Source organism: Musca autumnalis, unplaced genomic scaffold (assembly GCF_047663935.1).
Source record: "Musca autumnalis isolate F117 unplaced genomic scaffold, ASM4766393v1 scaffold_1, whole genome shotgun sequence".
Taxonomy (NCBI): Eukaryota; Metazoa; Arthropoda; class Insecta; order Diptera; family Muscidae; genus Musca; species Musca autumnalis.
In genome coordinates this window covers 58,942,297-58,966,683 of record NW_027411644.1, presented here as the reverse complement: position 1 = coordinate 58,966,683, position 24,387 = coordinate 58,942,297, and the positions used below count along the sequence as shown (strand labels likewise).

At 37.0% G+C, this 24,387-nt stretch overlaps 1 protein-coding gene across 2 annotated transcripts in view; it reads left to right on the top strand.

Annotated features, from left to right (window-relative positions):
- The first annotated feature begins 1,749 nt into the window (after positions 1 to 1,749).
- Fbxl7 (F-box and leucine-rich repeat protein 7) overlaps positions 1,750 to 24,387 on the top strand; it is a 183,701-nt gene continuing 161,063 nt past the window's right edge. Inside the window, exon 1 of one of the 2 annotated variants that reach the window (XM_073975667.1) lies at positions 1,750 to 2,326. The gene's annotated coding sequence lies outside the window, so the exon portion shown is untranslated. Of the gene's footprint in view, positions 2,327 to 13,582; positions 13,638 to 24,387 lie in introns of those variants that run through there. The other variant, XM_073975672.1, reaches the window with a different exon arrangement.

Below are 24,387 nucleotides of genomic sequence, written 5' to 3'. Positions count from 1 at the left end.
ATTTTTTAAAAATGTATTTTTATTCGTGCATTTTTTTTTAAAAATATTTTTTCCATTGATAGATTTTATAAAATTATTGTTTTTTAATTCCTGGATTCTATAAAAATATTTTTATTCGTGTTTTTAAAAAAATATGTTTCAATTCGTGGATTAAAAAAATATTTTTTTTTAATTTGTGGAATTTTTTATACTTTTTTCCATTTGTGGATCTTCTAAAATATTTTTTCACTTTGAGGATTTTTTTTAAAAATAAACTTTTAATTCGGGAATTTATTACATATTTTTTTCAACTCGTGAATTTAAAAAAAAAAAAAAAAAAATATATATATATATATATATATATATATATATATATATATTTCAATACTTGGATTTAAAAAAAATGTTTTTCAATTCGTGAATTTTAGAAAAATTCAATTCGTGGATTTTTAAAGAAAAATATTTTCAATTCGGAGTTTTTTTTAATATGTTTCAATTCGTGTTTTTTAAATTTATTTTCAATTCGGGGATTTTAAAGAAAAACATTTTCAATTCGGAGTTTTTTTAAATATGTTTCAATTAGTGTTTTTTTTTTTAATTTATTTTCAATTCGGGGATGTTTTAAAAAAATGTATTTTTCCAGGACCTTCAAAAATACAGGGCTGCAAGAATCTACTAATTTTTATAATCTATTTCGATATATATAAAGGAAAAAATGTTATCGTAGTATAAAATAGTAGCTTCTTGCAGGTTCTGGAACAGAGCAAAAAATTAAAAATATTTTTCATATTTTTCGATTTTTTTAAAAACATTATGCAAATTTCAATTCGTGGTATTTTTTAACATTTTTCAAATTTCAATTCGTTGATTTTTTATTATTTAAAAATATATTTTCAATTCGTGGATTTTTAAAAATACATGTTCAATTAATAACTTATATTTTTCATTATATTATTTGGATTTTCTATTATATTTTTTATTCGCAGATTTACTTTTAAAAAACATTATTTCAATTCATAGATTTTTTTTAAAAAATACTATTTCAATTCGTAGATTTTTTAATAATATTATTTCAATTCGTAGATTTTTCAAAAAATATTATTTCAATTCGTGTATTATTAAAACATTTTTTTTCACTCTGACAGATGTTTTTTTTTCAATGACCAACATAGCTGATTTTTTAAAATAATTTTTTAATAGTGGATTTTTTAAAGAATATTTCTTTAACAACTAACATGACGAATTTTTTTAAGAATATTTTTTCAAGGACCAATAGTGCGGACTTTTTTAAATATTATTTTTAAATCACCACCAATAGGGAGTATTTTTGAGGACCAATATTGAATATTTTATCTTTGGTTGATATTTGCATTTCATTTCCCATTATTTTTAAAAAGTTTGTGTCTTAAATCTTTTGACATACTCCCTTCTAATTGGAAAATATTGGGGTGATAACTCAAATGAGAATAAATATATAACAATGAACCTCTCTCAATGGTTTGTATAACAGTTTTTATGCACTAATGCTCAGATCTTAAAACAACTGTTTGTGTCCTAAGTATTTTGTTTACTCTTACCCAGCATCTTAACTCTTATGAAAAAGAGATAAATGCCATAAAACTCACCACGCACACAATCTTAATAGAGTAGCACAATCATTCACTCACCATTCAATAACTCAGTAAAACTCTTGTTTTTCTGCAACAAATCGAACGAATTTAGCCAAAGAAACACACCATTGAAGAGATCTTTTAGTTGGGCTAACACAACAGTTTGCTTTTATCTGTGAACGTGTAACGTAGTCGTAACTAAAATTAGCGGACGGAACGTTGGCATTATTTGGTTTTGTGTTAAAAAGTGTAAGAAAACAAACCAACAACAACAACATAATAAAGGCTTGAAAAAAATTACACAATAAAACGAGAGCGCTTAAAAGAAGTGGCAAATTTTGTGCAAGTGTGTGTCTGTGTACGTGTAAATATCTTTATGGCTTTGTCCCCTCTTGTTCATAACAGTAGTGTGAATTTAAGCAAAAAAGAATCAATACAAATGAAATATTTATATGTACAACGGCTGAAATAAAACAAGAAACAAATTTGCAAATATTGAAATTTAAATCAAATTATGTAAATGTTTATAAAATAAATGTGCAAAATAAAAAAAATACATAGTGGAGTATAGAAAATTGTAAATAATAATATATTTTTAAAGAAAAAAATAACAAAGAATACAGGAAAATAAACAAAAAAAAAAAAAAGAAATTGCCAAACACCAAGGCGAAAGAGAACGAGTAATACAGAGCTCCAACACAATTGGGATTAAAAAGAAACTGGAATTGCCAAGAAATGTAAGAAGGAAAACCGAAAAGAATTTTCTTATTTTAAGAGAGTTGAATAGTATTTATTTTTTAATTAAAAAATTTTAGTTAAAATTCCTTAATATTGAAAATGTATGATAAAATTGATTGTGAAATGTTGGTATATTTTTTGCCAAAAAAAATGTAGTTCCGAATCCAGTTTACCACATGCAACTGCCGTATTGACACATATTGTTACAAGTTGAGAGGAAAAGAGAGAGTGTATGTGTCTCTGTTATTGTCCATAATTACAATCTTAAATATTTGGTCACAAAAATAAAAAAATGCCTAATTTCACTATGTAAGGAGATTTGAACAAGTTTTGTTTCCAACGGAAAAAAATAAAAAAACAGAATTATTTGATATTTAAAAAATGTAATTGTGGTAAAGAATAAATATTCATTTTTAAAGGATGTGGCTCATCGATCTATAAATCTAAGTATCAGATCCGTTTCAGACAATTTTAGTCTATTTAGACTTATTGTCCGTCTGTTAATCTACAAATTGGAACACTCCTCAAAAAAAAAAAAACAAACAAGTGAAAAATAGTTAAGTTCGGCCGGGCCGCAATGTTTATACCCTCCACCATAAAATATTCTGAACTAAAATATAATAACTGTTCTCTTTCCTGTCCACAATTTTATGTGGAAATATTTTGTGATAAAGCATACCTCAAATGCCTAAAAAAGGTAAAAAATGATTCTGAAAATTGTCTTCAATCGGGCGGCGCCTATATATAGGGCTATAAAAAGAGAAAATTAGGTTTAAAAATGTAGCTAATATCCTCCAAAAATCGGAAACCGAGAGGTACCGTTATAGGGGGGATATACCAAAACATAGACCCATATTCACAATTTTAAGATGGATGGAAATGTTAAATTGCAGGTAGTTCGGTTAAAAGAATTTAGTTAAATTCTCAAAATACCGAATATCGGGAGGTACCGTTATATGAGGGCTATTAAAGTTAAACATTTTTAGTGAAGATGTTTCATGACCACAGGGAACCATTTTTAGTGAAGATGTTTCATGACCACAGGGAACCCCAAATGTTAATTACAAGTAGTTCGGTCAAAAAAAATGTAGCTAAAATCCTTAAAATACCTACACCAAAACGTGGACCTATGTTGACAATTCTTTGGTGGAGGTATTTTGTGACCACTAGAATTCTCAACTGTCAAATTACTGGCAGTTCGGTTAAAAATTGTAGCTAAAATCCTCAAAATACCGAACCCCCATAGGGAACCCCAAATCTTAAATTACAGATAGTTCTGTCAAAGAATGTAGCTGAAATCCTCAAAAACTGAATATCGGTAGGTACCGTTATATGGGGGCTATACCTAAACGTAGACCTATGTTGACAATGTTTTGTAGAGGTATTTTGGGACCACTGGGTGACGTAGGAAATGGAAGATACCAAGGAACGGTCCTGACCGGTTTTAACATGGCAAAGCCCAGGATTTATCTTTATCCCTCTTTTACCTCAACTGCCTTTAACACCCGTGCAGTCTTCGCATTGGCAGACGTACTTGAAAAGTACAAGGCCGATATTACTGCCATACAGGAAATACGATGGAATAGAAAAGGCGTCACAACAACACCTAAAGGTGCCGCACTGTATTATAGCTGCCATGACGTAAAGCATGAGTTTGGTTGCGAATTTGTATTTAGTCGGAGACTAAAACATCTGGTATCCAGCTTCACCCCAGTGAATGAAAGACTTGCTGCAATACGAATAAAAGCTAAATTCTTCAACATCAGCTTTATTTGCGCTCATGCTCCCACTGAAGACAAGGACGAACAGACCAAAAGATATATTTTACGAGCGCTTAGAAGAAACATATGACTGTTGCCCTGCCCATGACATTAAAATCATTCTAGGCGATTTTAATGCCAAAATTGGAAAGGAGAATATCTTTGGGCCAACAGTCGGGAAATTCAGTCTCCACGGTGAAACATCTGACAATGGTATGAGGCTAATAGACTTTGCAGCTGCAAAAAACATGGTAGTTAGCAGTACCAGATTTAATCATCTCGATATTCATAAGGGCACCTGGCTGTCTCCAGATCTAAGAACAAGTAATCAAATTGATCATGTTGTGATAGATGGGAGACATTCATCGAGCGTGTTGGATGTACGATCGTTCCGAGGCGCAAACATTGATTCGGACCACTACCTTGTTGCAGCAAAGGTAAGTACCCGTCTAAACGTTGCAAATAAAGCACGAACAGGCACAACGCGGAAGTTGGACATCGATAGGCTCAAACACAACAGATAGCCACAGCACATTCCACTCAACTAGCCCAGTTGCTTAATGAGAGCACTCCTTGTCCCGATAACATAACAACACAATGGCAAAATATTGCCCACTCCATGCAAACAGCCGCAAAATCCATACATGGATACCAGAGGAATCCATGGTATGATCAGTAGTGTCGTGCTGCTACCGAAGAGCAAAATGCGGCATATAGAGCTACTTTACAATCAGTAGCAACGCGTAGCGCACGAGAGAGATATCGGGAGAAAAGGAGAGAAGAGAAACGACTTTTCCGCAAGAAAAAGAGAGAAATGGAAAAGCGGGAGTGTGAAAAAATAGAGATGTACAAGAACCAGAATGAAGTCCGAAAATTCTACCAAAGAGTGAAACATCAAACAGATGGCTTTGGTACAGTCACATCCTCCTGTAGAGACCAGCAAGGTAATATGGTAACAGATACAGATAGCGTGCTCAGGATATGGAAGGAACATTTCTCCAATATGCTGGTATCCAATAGTAGCGAAGACGATCATACCACAGATGCAATCCCAGAAGATGGTATAGAATGTATACCGCCCGGCCAAGATGAGGTAAAAACAGCAATCAACCGGCTGAAGAATAATAAAGCAGCAGGAGCCTATGGCTTACCAGCCGAGCTGTTTAAAACGGGAGGCGACACGCTGATAAGGTGTATGCATCAGCTAGTTAGCTCAATCTGGCAGGAAGAACGCGTACCCGACAATTCGAACCTGAGCATCCTGTGTCCGCCCATAAGAAAGGAGATAAGACTTTATGCTCCAACTATAGGGGCATAAGTATACTCCCTATTGCCTATAAGATAGTGTCAGGGATATTGTGCGAACGACTAAAGCCAATGATCAACGAAATAATTGGATCATACCAAAGTGGCTTTAGACCTGGCAAGTCCACCATTGACCAGATATTTACCCTGCGGCAAATCCTGGAGAAGACCCAAGAGATGCAGATCGACACATATCACCTATTTGTCGATTATAAAGCAGCATTCGACAGTCCCCTCCGATCAAAGGTATTCCACGCAATGTCTGAATTTGGTATCCCCGCAAAGCTCATTCGGCTTTGTAAGATGACTTTAACTGATACTAGGTCCTCAGTTAAAAGTGGAAAGAACCTCTCCGAACAGTTCAGTACCAAAAGAGGTTTCAGACAAGGTGACAGCCTTTCGTGTGACCTATTCAACATTTTGTTTGGAAAAGGTAATACGAGATGCAAATGTCAAAAGAAATGGCACAATTTACACCAATAACCACATGTTACTTGCTTATGCTGATGACATAGACACCATGGCACGATCAGTAAAGGCAGTAACTGATACCTTTAGGAAGGTCGAAACAGAATCTGCGAAAGTGGGTCTGGCGGTAAACGGCCAAATTGATGGTGTCGACGGGCAAAGCGCCCATAGAGCTCGGACCAAATGTGGAAGTTGGTACCTATAATTTTGAGGTAGTTAAAGACTTCGTCTACCTCGGCACTGCCATAAACACAACAAACAACATCAGTTGTGAAATAAGAAGAAGAATTGTATTGGCCAATAGATGCTACTATGGCTTAAGTAAGCAATTTAAAAACAAAGCCACATCTAGTCAAACAAAAATAACACTATACAAAACGCTGATACTACCCGTGCTCATGTATGGCTCCGAAGCATGGGTACTTGCGCAAGCAGATAAGGCAGTGATTGGTGTGTTTGAGAGGAAAATTCTTCGAAAGATCTACGGGCCGATTTGCGTTGACGGTAAATATCGATGTCGTATGAACCACGAGCTATATCCGCTATACAAAGACATGAATATAGTTAAACGTATCGAGATGCAACGATTGCGTTGGCTAGGTCATATTATGAGAATGAGCGATGATGAACCCGCTAATAAGGCGTATGAATACATGCCACATGGCGGTGCACACAGAATTGGCAGGCCTAAGAATAAATGGTGCAAACTAATTGATGAAGAGATGGCAAGGCGCGGTATTCCAGAAAGCGAAGCGAAAAACAGAGAGAATTGGAGATCTTTTCTTAGTTCGGTCTATGGAACAAATGTTTTGTAATGGGCTAGCTAAATAAGTAAGTATTTTGTGACCACTAGGAAACTCAACTGTCAAATAACTGGCAGCTCGGTTAAAAATTGTTGCTAAAATCCTCAAATTACCGAGAATCGGGTGGGGAGGGGGGGGCTGAACCAAAACGTGGACCTAAGTTGAAAAATTCTTAGTGGAGGCATTTTGTGGCCACTAGGAATCTCAACTGTCAAATTACAGGTAGTTCGTTTAAAAATTTTAGCTAAAATCCTCAAAATATCGAAAATCGGGAGCTACCGTTATATGGGGGCTATATCAGAACGTGGACCTATGTTGACAATTTTTTGGAAATATTTCGTGACCACAGGGAACTCTAAATGTTAAATTACAAGTAGTTTGGTCAAAAAATTTAGCTAAAATCCTCAAAATGCCGAATATCGGGAGGTACCGTTATATGGGGGCTATACAAAAACGTGGACCTATCTTGATAATTTTAGTGGGGATGTTTCATGCCTACAGGTAACCCCAAATTTTAAATTAAAAGTAGTTCGGTCAAAAAATGTATCTGAAATCTTCAAAATACCGAAAATCGGGAGGTATCGTTATATAGGGGCTATACCAAAACGTGGACCTATGTTGACAATTTTTGGTGGAGATATTTCGCGATCACAGGGAACCCCAAATGTTAAATTACAAGCAGTTCGATCAAAAAATGTACCGAAAATCGGGATGTATCGTTATATGGAGGCTATACCCACTTTTGAACTTGACCTGCCTATGGAAAAAAGACACTCGGGTGCAAAAATGTAGCGCTCTATTTCAATTATTGCGACGCTAGAGTGATTACAACAGACTGACAGATGGACATGGCTACATCGACTCAGATTTTATCCTGATCAGGAATATACATATAGACTTTATAAGGTCGCAAATGTATAATTCATTGCGCTACAAACGGAAAAACAAACTTAATATACCCTCCATATTATGGCGGAAAGTATAAAAATGCACAAATTTTTACCATATTTTCCAAAAAAAAAAAAACAAGATTAAAATGATCTTCTCCAACAGGTAAAATTTCAAATTTTAAACCCACATCCTCTAAAACATATGAATATGTTATCTCGACATGTTAGCGTTCAAAGCCAAACTCATTACTTCCAAAGGCTGCACTAAAAAGTGTTTGTCGAAGCCATTCCACAGCCGATATGTCTGATGAGCTGCTTAACTAACGGCGAATCCGATCACATGATTTTGTGGTTGTGTAGGTTCGAAACTTCGGTTTTTCATTTTTCACTTGCAAAAAAATCTATTTTGTTTTTCAAAATAGTCAGGCTTACCCCCAGTTTTTGTAAAAAATTTTATTCTTCTCACACGAATTGTCAAAGTTTGTAGATCGATTTACTCGCTTTAGCGCAAATGTAGAGCGCTGATTTATAAATGAGGAATTCTTAACGATATATGGAACGGGTATACGAAAAATTAGATGTGTATGTGTTCCGGGGGCTGAGCTATGAATGCCTAAATTATTACGAATATAGACGAACGAACAAAAATAAGTTACAAAAACAGGGGGTTAATCCCATATGTGTTGCTTTAATATTTTATTAAAACAACTTTAATTTATTAGTGGGAAAAATTTGGCGATGTTTACCAAGGGATAAGGCAGGGAAGACTATAGTTTCAGATCTCACCACAGATTTTCATCAGTTCCCTTGTTTCTTGTATTTCAACAAGAAACTTTTTATACCCAAGTGTCTATATATTTTCTATCGAAATGAATCGATGGATGGATCTCATGGAGAGATTTTGTCATAAAATATGAATGTATCTTCTCACAAACAATCCATGGATATTCTAATAGAAGATCGGGGGATCAAGTCATGATCGAGGGGGGATAATCCCCCTAGAGGATCCATGATCTTCTCTAGAAGATAGATGGAACATTTCACAGAAGGTCGATAGATGTTCCCATAGAAGATCGAAAGTTCATCTCATAGAAGATCGAAAGATCTCCTCATGGAAGATCGAAGGTTCCTCTCATAGAATATCGATAAATGTTTTGATAGAAGGTCCGCGAATCGCTCCCTTGAGGATAGAGGTAAGTTTTCATGATCGATAGATCTTCGAACAGAAAATCAATATATCTTCTTCTAGAAGATCGGCGGATCTTCGCCTAGAAGGTTTATACATGTCCTCACAGAAGATCGGTAGATCTTTTCACAGAGGATCGACAGATGTTCTGATCCGTGGATTAATTGATCTTCTCAAAGGAGATCAATAGATCTCTCTGATGGATGTTCTCATAAAAAATCTATAAATATTTTCCTCGATGATCTATAGAAAATCGATGAACTTCCCAATAAAGTTCGATAGATGTTTTCATTAAAGATCGATTGATCTTATAATAGGAGATCCAATGATCTTCCATAAAAGATCGTCGAAGATACTCAATGGATTTTCTCATAGAAGATTGGTGGATCTTAACCAAAAAAAAAATGCTGTATATTCTCATAGAAGGCGGATAGAAGTTCTTTTAGAAGATCCATGAATCTTTTCGGAGTATTTTGATAGGTGTTCTCATAGAAGATCGGTGGATCTTGCCATAGAAGATTATATGATCATACCTAGGAAATATAAGGAAACATCCCTTGAAGATAAACTGATCTTCCCACAAAAGATCGATACATATCCTTAAAGAAAGTTTTTTTAGGGGATCGATAGATCTACTTATATACAATCCAGAGACCTTTTCCTGGAAGATCAGTAGATCTTCCTATAGAAGATTGGTGGATCTTCTTCTTAAATATCAGTAGATCTTCCTATAGAAGGTAGGTAGATCTTCTTATGGAAGAATGTTCTCATAGAAGATCTGTTTATCTTGCTATTGAAGATCTATTAGTCTTCAAAATAAGATCGATATCTTCCCATCGACGCATTTCTCGGAGGATATTTTCATAGAAGATCGATATTTCTTCTCATAGGAGTTCCATAGATCTTCCCATAGATTTTCTCGAAGAATATTCGTGCATCTCAAAAAAGACTGATAGATATCCTCCATTAGTGTTCCCATTAAAGATCGATAGCATTTTTTAAGATGATCTTTCTCTAGAAAGTCCTCATTAATCCCATAGAAGATCCATGATCATCCCTAGAATATCAATGGATCTTCTTGGGATCTTCCAATAAAAAATCAATGGATCTTCTCACCAAAAAATTGCTGAATATTCCCACAAAAGGCGGTTAGAAGTTCTTTTAGAAGATCCATGAATCTTTTCGGAGTATGTTGATACGTGTTCCCATAGAAGATCGGGGGATCTTGCCATAGAAGATCGTATGATTATGCTTAGGAAATATACGGAAACCGCCATTGAAGATAGATTGATCTTCTCACAGATTTCCTCAAAGAAGGTTTTTATAGGAGAAGGATAGATCTTCTTATATACAATCCAGGGATCTTTTCCTGAAGGTCAGTAGATCTTCCTACAGAGGATTGGTGGATCTTCCTGTGAAATATCAGTTGATCTTCCTATAGAAGATCGACGAATCTCCTTTATGAATGTTCTCATAGAAGATCTGTGTATCTTGCCATTGAAGATCGATGAATCTTCCCACAGAAGATCGATATGTTCCCATCGATGCATTTCTCGATGGATGTTTTCATAAAAGATCGATATGTCTTCTCATTAGCGTTCCATGGATCTTCCCATAGATTTTCTCGATTGGACTTCTCAAAGAAGATCGATGGATCTCCTTCATGTTCTCATTAAAGATCGATAGAATTTTCCAATTGTATATATATTTTTCTTATTTTATATATATCTTTCTCTAGAATATCGATACATATTCCCATAGAAAAATGATATATGTTCTCAAAGAAGATCCATGATCATCCCTAGAAGATCAATGATCTTCCTATAAAAAATCGATGGATCCTCTCACAGAAGATCGATAGATGTTCTTACAGAAGATCCTTGGATTGATTAATACTGTCAAAGAAGATCGATGGAACTCTCTGATGGATGTTCTTATAAAAATTCGATAGAAAATCGATACATATTGCCATAGAAAAATGATATATGTTCTCAAAGAAGATCCATGATCATGCCTAGAAGATCAATGGATCTTCTTCGGATCATCCCATAAAAAATTGATAGATCCTTCAACAGAAGATTGATAAATGTTATCACAGAAGATCCTTCTATTGATTAATATTCTCAACGAACATCGATGGATCTCTCTGATGGATGTTCTCATAAAAATTCGACAAATATTTTCCAATACGATCGATAGATGATCTCGTAGAAGATCGGTGGATGTTCTCATAGAAGATAGGTATCACCACTAGAAGATCGATAAAGGCCATTGGACGTTCCTTTAGAAGATCGATGCATCTTCTCACAGTAGGTTGGTAGATGTTCTCATAAAAGTTCAGTGGATCTTATCATATAAGATCATTGGATGATATACTTATCTTGCTCTAGGAAATCGATACATATTCCCATAGAAAATCCCTAGCAAAATCAATGGATCTTTTTTGGATCTTCCCATAAAAAATTGATGGATCATCTCACCGAAGGTCGATGGATCTTCTCACAGAAGATCGATAAATGTTCTCACAGAAGATCCTTGGATTGATTAATATTCTGAAAGAAGATCGATGGGTCTCTCTGATGGATGTTCTCATAGAAATTCGATAAATCTTTTCCAAGACGATCGATAGATGTTATCGATAAAGGTCGGTGGATGTTCTTATGTTGATAGATGTTCTCATAAAAGATCAATGGAACTTATCATATAAGATCATTGGATCTTGCCATAGTAGATAGATGGATACCGTCATGCTGGATCTTCTCTTCGAGAAATTTTCTTATATAATATCGATAGATATACTCATAGATCCGTGGATCATCCCCTAGATGCTCGGTGGATCTTCCCATAGAAGATCGGCGGATTTCCTCAAAAGGTGTTCTACTCGAAGTTCTGTGAATCTTGCCATAGAAGATCACGAATCTTCCCATATTAGAAGATCAATTGATCCTCCCAACCATGGATCTCCTTGGCGGATGTTCTCATAAAAGATTCATATATCTTCTTATAAGTTATCCATGGATCTTCGCCTAGAAATTCAATGTCCTTGAAGGGACAAGGGAGATAATGAGTGGCTCACTGCTATGGGACCATGTTTTTATTGCCGAGTCCGAACGTCGTGTCCTACGACGTTGTTTATGGCTAAAATACTCAAGAAATGTAAGCCAGCGTGACATTGTGGGAATTTGCCACCGCTGAAAATTCCAATGTACTGGTCCGGGATTGAATCTCAGACCTTCTGAATGCAAGGCGGACGGGCTTATCACTGCACCACGATGGTTCTCTGAAATTCAATGTTATTTCTCTTAAAATATCGATGAATATTCTCATAGAAGATCGGTCGATTTTATGATAGAATATGGGTATATCTTCCGATTGATGAACCTTCTCATAAATGATCGATGGATATGATCCATCTCCAAACGTAACCTAAGTTTAGGAGAAAAATTACAATCAAAAAAGTTTGGATAATATCGGTTACTCCCTTCAAGACTTATTAGGTTAACTAGGCAGTCAGACAGACCGACTGGCATGCTTATATTTTTCTTCAGGTTCTCTGTCGTCGAGAAGTGGAATGAATTTCAGAACTTAAACAAATTGAAGACTTGAAGGCTGCAGGAAAAGACTGTTTAAAATGTTAACTAAAATTTCAATACAGGCCAACAATTTCAAAAACGTCAATCAACCGAACTCTATTGGCGCAAGTTTATAAACAAATTATTTTGAAGTACCAACAGCCGTGGATTCTTACAGAGCATTCTAATGGATGACCGATAGATAGATCTTGTTGTCATATAAAAGATCGATAGATATACCTTTACTATATCGAAGAAAGAACTCGTAAAATATATAAGGAAATGGAAATTGTCTTGTAGAAGAAGATCTTGTAGAAGATCTATTGATCTTCTCGTAGAAAATGGATAAAGATTAAAATTAATCAACGATATCGACGAAGCATAGGATAAATTTTCGTTTCACGGAAATTCTGTGCAGATTTTTTTGTAGCTTTCTATACCAAATGAATAACAGAGCTCCAATCACGGGTTTCAAAAAGTCATGGATTATTCAACAAAATATTTTTAAATAGGTGCGATTTTAAATAACATCTAAATGCCTCGCTTCATTTTATTTCCAGCTGGTCTTTAGAGCCTGGGAACAATTCCTTCCATAGGTATTTCTTTGGACAGATTTTTTAAAAAGTTCCTTATTACAGCTGAGCCCTGAGTAACTTCATGTAAGCTCGCCTATTGGAATCTTCTACATAGCAAAACAGTTCCCATTGGATTTCTCAACAATTTTTGGAATTTCTATTCTTTGCAGAAATCACCAAAAAATAGATGTCAAATCTTTAACCTTCCATAGGCCATTGTTAGTTTTTTTCTTTTTTGTCTCTAAGCAACAGCGGGTATTGTTGCCGTTGTTTTGTTGCATTTTCATCGTCGTTGTCTAAAATATTTTTACAATGCCTATTCAGAACTCGTTCATTAGGTTTTCATTCTTGTTGTTGGCATTCTTTTTTTTCTGTGGCATTGCATTGCTGCAAAAGCAAAAAACAAGAACAAGCACAACAAATGAAGTGCTATGAAATTTGATGCGTTCGTTTGCTGCTCATTTGTGTGTTGTTGGAGGGCGGAGGGGCGGCGGATGGCACGGCAGTGTGCCGTCCTTTAGTGTTTGATGTTCGATCTCAATGTTTGTTTTATTATTGTTGCTGGTGTTGTTTGCGTGGTGTTTGTGGTTGTGCCTAACATGCACTTTAAGTAAAACGATGCAAAAGCTATTGTCGCACACAGTCCTCGCTTCTCGCTTCTACATAACGTTTCTGTGTCTCTGACGCTATTTCAAAGTTTATTAAGTTTGGCTTGTTTTGTTTAATAAACCTTTTACGGTGGTGTCCAAACGTACGTGCATAAATGTGTGATCTTTTGTTGTTGTTGGCGGTGGTGGTGGTGCAACATAAATATGCATTTGCAATTGTTGTTGTTGGGTTTGTTGCTCGAAATTGTGTGGTGTTAACATTAGATACGTACGACAATGTTAACTTGGTCGGTTCGTTGGTTGTCAGCCTGCGAATGTTGTTGCTGTTGATTGTTGTTACACTAGACGAAAAATATTTGGGTGGGGTGTTGTAGGTAGAAGCTTTTACAGAACGCTAATGAAGTTTCGTATAACGGATATTCTCATAGAAAATCGATGGATCATCTTACAGAAAATCGATGGAATTTCCCAAAAGAAGGTCAATTAATCTTTGTATAGAAGATCTAGAGATATACTCATAGAATATCGAAGGACATACTCAAAGAATGTCGATTCCTTTTCTTCTTTATTCTCATAAAAGATAAGATAGATGTTTTAAAAGAAGATCGAAGAATCTTCCCAAAGAAGATCGATGGATCATCTCATAGAAAATCGATGGAATTTTCCACGGAAGATCACTTAATCTCCTCATAGAAGATCGATGGATCTTTCCCTAGAAGATCGATGGATCATCTCATAGAATATCACTAGATGTTATTAAAGAACATCGATGGGTCTAACCATAGAAAACCTATGGATCTTTTAATAGAAGATGGATCAATCTTATCATAAAGGATCGCTAAAAGTTGTCATAGAAGTTCAGATATTCTCTTTCTTTCTTTCTGGAAAAGCGGGAGTGTGAAAAAATCGAGATGTACAGGAGCCAGAATGAAGTCCGAAAATTCTACCAAAGAGTCAAGCATCAAACTGATGGCTTTGGTACAGGCACATCCTCCTGTAGAGACCAGCAAGGTAATTTGGTAACTGATACAGATAGTGTACTCAGGATATGGAAAGAACATTTTTCAAATCTGTTGGTATCCAATAGCAGCGAAGACGACGAAGATACCACAGTCCCAATCCCAGAAGATGGTATTGAATGTATACCGCCCAGCCAAGATGAGGTAAAGACAGCAAATAATCGGCAGCAGGGGCCGATGGCTTACCAGCCGAGCTGTTCAAAACCGGAGGCGACACGCTGATAAGGTGTATTCATCAGCTAGTTAGCACCATCTGGCAGGAAGAACGAGTACCCGACGATTGGAACCTGAGTATCCTGTACCCCGTCCACAAGAAGGGAGATAAGACTGTATGCTCTAACTATAGGGGCATAAGTCTACTCCCTATTGCCTACAAGATCGTGTCAGGGATATTGTGCGAACGACTAAAGCCTATGGTCAACGAGATAATTGGACCATACCAATGCGGCTTTAGACCTGGCAAGTCCACTATTGACCAGATATTTACCCTGCAGCAAATCCTGGAGAAGACCCAAGAGATGCAGATCGACACCTACCACCTTTTTGTCGATTATAAAGCAGCCTTCGACAGCCCGCTGCGTTCCAAGGTATTCCAAGCCATGTCTGAATTTGGTATCCCCGCAAAGCTCATCCGGCTTTGTAAAATGACTTTAACTGACACGAGGTCCTCAGTTAAATTAGGAAAGAACCTCTCCGAAGAGTTTGGTACCAAAAGAGGTTTCAGACAAGGAGACAGCCTTTCGTGTGACCTCTTCAACATCCTGCTGGAAAAGGTTATACGAGAGGCAAACGTCAAAAGAAGTGGCACAATCTACACCAATAGTCACATGTTACTTGCTTATGCTGATGATATAGACATCATGGGCTGATCAGTAAAAGAAGTAACTGATACCTATATAAAGGTCGAAGGAGAATCTGCTAAGGTGGGTCTGGCGGTAAACGGTGAGAAGACCAAGTTGATGGTGTCGACGCGCAATGCGTCCATTGAGATCGGACCAACTGTTGAAGTTGGTTCCTATAATTTTGAGGTAGTAAAAGACTTCGTATACCTCGGCACCAACGTAAACACAACAAACGACATCAGTTGTGAAATAAAAAGAAGAATTGTATTGGCCAACAGATGCTACTTTGGTTTAAGTAAGCAGTTTAAAAACAAAGCCACATCTCGTCAAACAAAAATAACGCTCTACAAAACACTGATACTACCCGTGCTTATGTATGGCTCCGAAGCCTGGGTACTTGCGCAAGCAGACATGGCAGTGCTTGGTGTGTTTGAGAGAAAAATTCTTCGAAAGATCTACGGACCAATCTGCGTTGACGGTGAATATCGACGTCGCATGAACCACGAGCTGTATCTGCTATACAACGACATCAATATAGATAAACGTATAGAGATGCAGCGATTGCGTTGGCTAGGCCATATCATAAGAATGAGCGATGATGAACCCGCTAAAAAGGCGTATGAATACATGCCACATGGCGGTGCACGCAGAATTGGCAGGCTAAGGAATAGATGGCGCAAACAAGTGGATGATGAGATGAAAAGGCGCGGTATTCCAGAGTGCAAAGCAACAAATAGAGAGGAATGGAGATCTCTTCTTAGTTCGGCCTATAGAACAAATGTTCTGTAATGGGCCAGCTAAGTAAGTAAGTAAGTATACTCACATAAAATATAGATGGATCTTTCGCTAGAAGATCGATGAATTTTCGTTTAGAAGATCTTCCCATGGAGAATCGAAAGATCTTCTCATAAAATGTTGATGAAACTTCTCATAGAAAATCGATTAATCTTCTCATAGAAGATCGATAGATATTCTCATTAAATATCCATAGAAGATCGATGGATCTTCTCAGAGAACTAAGATGGATTTTCTCATAGAAGATCGGTGGATCTTTTCATAGAAAATGTTTGGATCTTCTCACAGAAGATCAGTGGATCTTCTAATAAAAGATCGATGGAACTCCCAAAGAAGATCAAAAGGTCTTCTCGTGGAAGATCAATGGACCTTCTCATAGAAGATCAATGGATTTTCTCATACATGATCAATTGATCTTTCCATAGAAGACCGATGGATCTTCTCCTAGAAGATCAAAGGATCTTCTCGCGGAATATCAATGGGCCTTCACATAGAAGATCAAGGGATTTTCTCATAGAAGATCAATGGATCTTCCCAAAAAGATCAATGGATCCTTCCTTAGGAAATCAATGGATCTTCCTTGAAAATCGATGAAATTTCCTACAGAAAATCGGTGGATCTTCTCATAGAAGATTGATCTCTTAGAATATCTATGAATCTTCTCATAGGAGATCGATGAATATGCTCATTTAAGAACAAGGTTCATATCATAGAAGATCTTTTCATGGAAGATCGATGAATCTTCCCAAAGTAGATCTATGAACCTTCTCATAGAAGATCGATTTTTTTACTCATAGAATGTCGATGGACCTTCTCATAAAAGATCGATGGAGCTTCTCATACAAGACCGATCGTTTTTTTGCTGATCAGTGGAACCTCTCATAGATGATCAGTGGACTTTCTCATGGAAGATCGGTGGATCTTTTCATTGAAGATTGATTGATCTTCCCATAAAAGATCAATGAATCTACCCAAAGAAGATCAAAGGATCATCTCATAGAAGATCAATGGAAGCTTGATCGTACTTGTGGAAGCTCAATTGTCCTTCTCATAGAAGATCAATTGATTTTTTCATGATCTTACGAGATCTTCTTATTGAAGATCAATGAAACTTCTTACAGAAAATTGGTGGTTCTTCTCATGGAATATCGATCTCATGGAAGATCTATGAATCTCCTCATAGAAGATCGATAGATCTTCTCATAGAAGATCGGTCGATGTTCTCATAGAAGATCGGTAGATGTTCCCATAGAAAATCGGTGGAACTTCTCATAGAAGATATTTGGATCTTCAAATAGAAGATCAAATTATCTTCTCGTGGAAGATCAACGGACCTTCCCATAGAAGATCAAGAGATTTTCTCAAAGAAGTCTTCCCAAAAAGATCGATGTCTTTCCATAGGAAATCAATGGATCTTCCATTGAAAATCGATGAAATTTCCTACAGAAAATCGGTGTATCTTCTCATAGAAAATCTAGGAATCTTCTCATAGAAGAGCGATGGATCTTCCCATAGAAGATCGATGGATCTTCCCAAAAAGATCGCTGAAACTTTCCCTAGGAAATCAATGGATCTTCTCAATGAATATCGATGAAACTTCCTTCAGAAAATCAGTGGATTTTCCCACAGAATATCGATTAATCTTCTCAAGAATATCGATCTCATAGAAGATCCATGAATCTTCTCATAGAAGATATATGGATATTCTCATTGATGATCGATGGATCTTTCCATAGAAGATCGATGGATCTTCTCATAGAAGATCGGTTGATCTTCTCAAAGAAGATCAGTGGATCTTCTCATAGAAGATCAGTGGATCTCTCAAAGAAGATCAGTGGATCTTCTCATAGAATATCGGTCGATGTTCTCATAGAAGATCGGTAGATGTTCATAGAAGATCAGTGGATCTTCTCATAGAAGATCAGTGGATCTTTTCAAAGAAGATCAAAGGATCTTCTCATAGAACACCAAAGGATCTTCTCGTGGAAGATCAATGGGCCTTTTTTCTCATAGAGGATCAATGGATCTTTACAAAAAGATCGATGAACCTTTCCGCAGGAAATCAATAGACCATTCATTGAAAATTGATGGATTTTCACAGAGAAGATCAATGAATGTTCCCAAAAAAATCGCTGAATCTTTCCCTAGGAAATCAATGGATCTACTCATTGAAGATCGATGAAACTTCTTACAGAATATCAGTGGATCTTTTCATAGAAGATCGACAAATCTTCTCATAGAATCTTCTCATAAAAGATCGATGGATCTTCTCATAAAAATAGATTTTTAATAGAAGATCGATGAATCCTTTCCTAGAAAATTGATCAACCTTCGCATAGAAAATCTATCCATCTTTTCACAGAAGAAGATCGACGAATCTTCCAAAGGGAAACCGACGACTTTTGTCATAGAAGATCGATGAATCTTCTTTTAAATTGAACGGCGGATCTTCTCACAGAAGATCGATGGGTTTTTTCAGAAGATCGGTGGTTTTTTTTTTTTTAGATGATAGGTGAATGTTTTCATAGCAGATCGATGGATTTTAACATAGGAGATCGATTTTCTCATTGAAGACTGATGAAATTTCCAATAGAAAATCGGATCTGCTCATAGACGATCAGTAGATCATTCAACTGGAATCTTTCAACGATCGGTAGATCTTTCAACGGATTTTCTAATAGATGATCGATGGATTTTCGCATTGTAGATCAATGAAACTTTCTATAGAAAATTGGTAGATCTTCTCATAGAAGATCGGTGGATCTTTTCATGGGAGATCAATGGATCTTTTCAAAGCAAAAGATGGATGCATCTTCTTAAAGACGAGGAAGACAGATCTTCCAATATGATATTGAAGAATCTGACCATAGATAATTGTTAGATAATTTCATGGGGGATCGATGGATCTTCGCATAGAAGATCATAAAGAAAATATATAAATATTTTTATAGAAGATCAATGGATGTTCCCAAAAAAATATATTTGGATATTTTTATAAATGATCAATTGATCTTCAAAAGACAAACGATGTTTCGATCTTCTATCCAAAGGTAGATGATGATCAATGGATCTTCAACAGTTTATTTTTATTTCTTATTATTTGATCCTTTCCATTTCACATATTACCACAGGATATAAAAACCACATCCTCCCCCTTTAATATAACGGTTTATTTCCCCCCAACCCTCTTAAGAGTTTAAAAACCCATCTTTTGTCACACCAAACAAACTGTAGCTGAGGCACTAACCTTACGCATCTTGTATAGATTTCTTTTTTTTCTGAAGTGTGTTATAAACATAGTTTGGTATGGTTGTTGTTGTTGCTATATTCCTAACGTTTTCCTTAGCTTGTTATTATTATTTGTGTTGTTGTCGTCGTTTTAACTTGTTAAGTTTACCTTGTTGCTGTTATATGGTTTCTTCTATTCTTCAACGACATCAAATAACATACGGTGCAGGCACATGGAAAGGTATCTCTGTTCTGCATAACATTTACACATGGTTCTCTCTATAAAGTGAGAGAGAGAGATGTGAATTTAGCAATACAACATATCAGGTGAGCATGCCTGGTAACCCCTTGGATCTGATATTTACTCTTAAGATTCTCTTATGATGTGCCAACATAAATGAGTCCATCTATTCCGGTGAGGTACAAGATTAGAGATTTCTACCATATTTGCAGGTCTCTCAACCATGCCAATCACCGCCAAACTGGTTTTGAATGTTGCCTTTTTTTCGCTTCAAATTTTTTCAACTGAGAGTTTGTTGTTTTTCTTTTTTGCCAAAGTTATGTTGCCTTTGTTGCTGTTAGTGTTTTTTGTTGTTTGTTGAAAGTATTTGCGATTTGCAATAAATTCTCATTTTTTTCGTTATTGTCTTTTTTGTTTATTTCTTAGAGCGTTATATTTTTTTACAAAACGTTTTGCTTTTTTATTATTATTTCGCTTGGTTTTTCACCTAGATTTTTTTAGATTTGAATATTATTGTGGTTTTTGTTATAATTGTTGTCTTTTTTGCGATTTTCTTGTAACTGTTGCTACCGCCAAAGTAATATTGAATTATGAAAATTTATTTTAAAACCGCAAATGCCAAAGAAAACGAGAGATGCGAAAAAAATTTTTGAAACCTACATCAAATTTATGTCAAATGTGTTGGGGGAAGGACAAACTGTGGTTGTGAACGATTGTTAGAAGTATGAAAAATTGTTTTGTAATAAAATTTTTTACATGATTCTCACTCACAATAAAATGTATCCTTTCATTTACAAAGTAGGTGTCTTAAGTCTTTTGTTTAGACCATTGAATGAGAAGATTTATGTATTAAACAATTATATTATTTATTTAAATAATTTGTATGATAAAATTATAGTTATAATTATATTTATTTTATGACGATGGATCGATCTTCCCATAGAAAATCGATAAATCTTTTTCTTCTCATAAATGATCGAAGGATGTATTCATAAAAAATCGAATGATTTTCTCATAAACGATCGATAGATCTTCTCAAAATTAATTGATTGATCATCGTATAGAACTGCAATGAAATTTCTTAGATATTTGATTCATCTTCTCATAGAAGATCGTGGATTTTTTCGTAGAAGATCAATAGATCTTTTTATAGCACATGGACGGATCTTATCTTAAATGTTCGATGGATTTTCTCAAAAAAGACCAATGTACCTTCTGATAGAAGATCGATGGATGTTCTCAGATCGATGAAGAGAAGATCGGTAACCACAGAATGTATTAGGAGACGTAGGATTTTTAATTCTGGGACAATGGACTATTTGTTGTACAACATTAAGTTTGGCTTCTTCTCACTCCCCCACATGCAACAACATTCCACGACTGCCTGACGAAATTCTATTAGTATATAGATGGAACTCCTTAAAACGATTACTAGAACTACATACTAAAGAACACTGAATCTTCACATAGACGATCAGTAGATCTTCACATAGATATCCGTAGATCTCCATATAGTGTTCGGTTTCCTTATAGAAGAAAACTTTATCTTTCCAAAAAGGATCGTAGAATCGTTTGGCATTCATATAAAATCTTCTTAGATCTTCTAAAATATCGGAGAATTTCTATTATGGAGTATCAGTGGATCTTCGTATAAAAGACTTTCATGGTGCATCCAACATCTTATTGATGATGGGTGACACTTCTCAAAGAACATCAGTGAATCCACTGATAGAATAGCGGTGAATAGTTTCAAAGAAAATCGCCAGAGGTTCTATTAGAAGTACGGTGTTCTTCGTATAGAACATCGTTTCATTTTCTTATGGAAGACGGGTAGGTTAGGTTAGGTTAAAGGACGCGCAGCTGACGTGTTGGACAGCCACTCCACTCGGAGACCTTACGGTCCATTGTGTTCATCCTGTAATGTGGGTTGGAGAAAAGAAATAAATTGCATAGAAGATATCGAGGAAAGAAGTAAGAAGGAAGAATAATTAAGTAAGTGCTATGGATTGAAAGACAATTGAGAAATTATTTTAGAAAGGAGAGCGAGTGAGGAGTGTTTACCATATTAAGGTGCTATAATTCGTTCAGGTTGAAGCCACTTCAGACCCTTGGCGAGAAGAAGCAGTGTCGTCGGCTCGGCTTGGCAGAATGTTGTCAGAGATGTTATTGTATGTTCACCCATTGTTTTAACTCTCCTGGCCATGATAATAAGTGCTCAATCGTCTCTGTTTCTTCTTCATCTTCGCATAATCTGCAGTAGTCCGTGGAGTCATCTCTATCCCATTTGCAGGTCATTGATCTTATTCTGCAGTGTCCCGTGATTACTCCAAGCATTAGTTTCAGGTCGGGTTTTCTCCCAAATTGGGTGTGCTTTGGAGGTTCCCCTTCGCCTGAAATTACGATGTCACGCATAGGAGTTTCGATAATTAGCCATCGATCCTCTCTGATTATCCAATCAGGGTCAGATCTATCGATAACCGCTGCTCGCAACTCGTCCGGCACCATCGGTCTGATCGTTCTTTTTCCCCTGCTGTTGCTCTTAAGATGAGAACCGGAAGATTCCTTGTGGCCCAAGTTAGCTTGTGAGGCTGAACTGGCTGCGGCATCTTTCCCAGGCAACCGCCTGGGGAGGTATGGATTTTGGGTTGTTGACCTGGAGTGGATCTCTTAGCACTGGGGATTGGCTCCTCCATTGACCTATCTCTCTTCACCGCACTTTTTGGTGGAGATGGATTGGGTTTGGTAGGTGCTCACCCAGGTGCGGAGGCCGGTGTTCGGTCGGACTTCCCAGATTTGGAGCTCTTATGATTCGTCCCCTTCGACTTGACTGCCTTCTCTTCTGAGGTTTGTCTTGTCTGTGTGGGGGGACATCCCTTTGAAGAAAGCTTTAAGGTCGAAGGAGGCGAATCATTTAATGGTCAGCGGATCATGTCAGCATCGCTCCCGGTTTGGCCCTTGGGGGCTGTGGGAGTCGATGCAGACATTAGCCGTTAAGAGAGAAAGCTTACTGATATCAGGATTTCTCTTGGGTAAGTGAGGGTGAGATCTTTCGATCTTTCTCACTACCTTGAGATTAATCTTAATCAGCTTACATTCTCTCAACGTTATAGATGAGGGTTCCCTGTCAATGTACTGTTTGAGAAAGTGCATTGCTCTGTGGTACGCCCTCCTCTTTTTGGCCCATTGACTTGCAGAGCTGTCTGAGGTGGTGGGAGCTTTTTCGGACGGTATTTTGGCCGTATTTCCTTCCTCAACAGCAGCAAGTCCTTGTAAGCCAGCAACATCGGCTGCGGCCGATGGTTGGGTTGCTGGTGCATCGTTTGGTCCAGAATTCATACAGAAGGCTGCTCCACTGAGGCCGAGGCCGACTCAACGTTGACTACAGTCACTGGAATGACAGTGGTGTTCATTTCGTCATCCGATGGGCCGTCCTCGGCCCCAGTAGAATAGCCACCCTGACTGAGACGCAGGGCCAACGTCTGCTCCAGTATCTCCAGGAGTTTCCGGCTTTGCTCAGCCAAACTGTCAGTGACAGCTCCTAGAGAGGGTACCTTGTGTCCGTCCCCTCCCGACGCTACCGTCCCGTCAACCGTTGGCTGCGTTGCCCCAGACTTGGTACAAAATGCTGAATTTGAAGAGTTAACCTTAGGCATTGCAGTGTTGTCATCAATCGGATTTGTTTTAATTGTTTTTTGTTTATATTTTTGTTCTCCATGCGTCATAGATTTAATGGGGGAAGTGAGGTCCACCATGGCATATCCCTCCTGTACCATGGCAAGGACTTGACAACTAAGTCATTACTGTGTTGAGATGCCCAGGTATCAACGAGGCTCCGTTCTAATACAGTTGGTACCCTAACTGCAAACCCGATGGGCACGGGTTCGCCTGACACCCCGGCGTTAGGGGGTCTCGAAAAAGTAGGAGACCGCTACTTGGATAACCTTTGGTCGGTCACAGTTCTCCTACTCAACACTTCCAGAGTATTGAGTGTGGGAACTGTGACCTTTATCCCTGGCGGGGGTAAAAATATCGGGAAATCTTACAGAAATTCGGATCTTTTTATAAAAAATCGGAACCTCTTACAGCAGGTCGGTGGATCTCATTAGAGAAGATCCAACAGTAAAATATTTCTAAAGAAGAGCGGTGGATCTTCTAAAGATGAACGTTGATCATCGTAGAGAAATCGGTGATTTTCGAAGAGAAGATCGGTTATCTTCGTAGAGAAAACCAATGGATATTTTCAGAAGATCAGTGTACATTTACTGAAGATAGATGGATGTTCAAAGAATCTGCTTAGAGAAGATCGTTGGATGTTCCCAGAATTGAGCGTTGGATCTTCTCATAGAAGACAGGTAGATCTTCTTAGAGCAAATCGCCGGCCCTTTTCATGAAAGTCGGTGGATATTAAAAAATCTGCTTAGGGAAGATCAATGAAACTACTAACAGAAAATCGGTGAATCTTCTTAGAGAAGATCGCTCGATATTCTATGAAAAGATCGTTGGATCTTTTCAAATAAGTCAGATGGATCTTCTTAGAGAAGATCGACAGCCCTTTTCATGATGAACGGTGGAGATTCAAAGAAACTGCTTATAGAAAATCAGTGAAGCTTCCGAGAGAAGATCTGGGAATCTTCTAGAAGATCCACTCATAGATGAGCGGAGTATCTTCTCAGAGATTAGCGGTTGATCTTCTAACAGAAGAATAGAAGATCGGTGGCCCTTTCCATGAAGATCGATGAATATTGAAAGAATTTGCTCAGAAAAGATA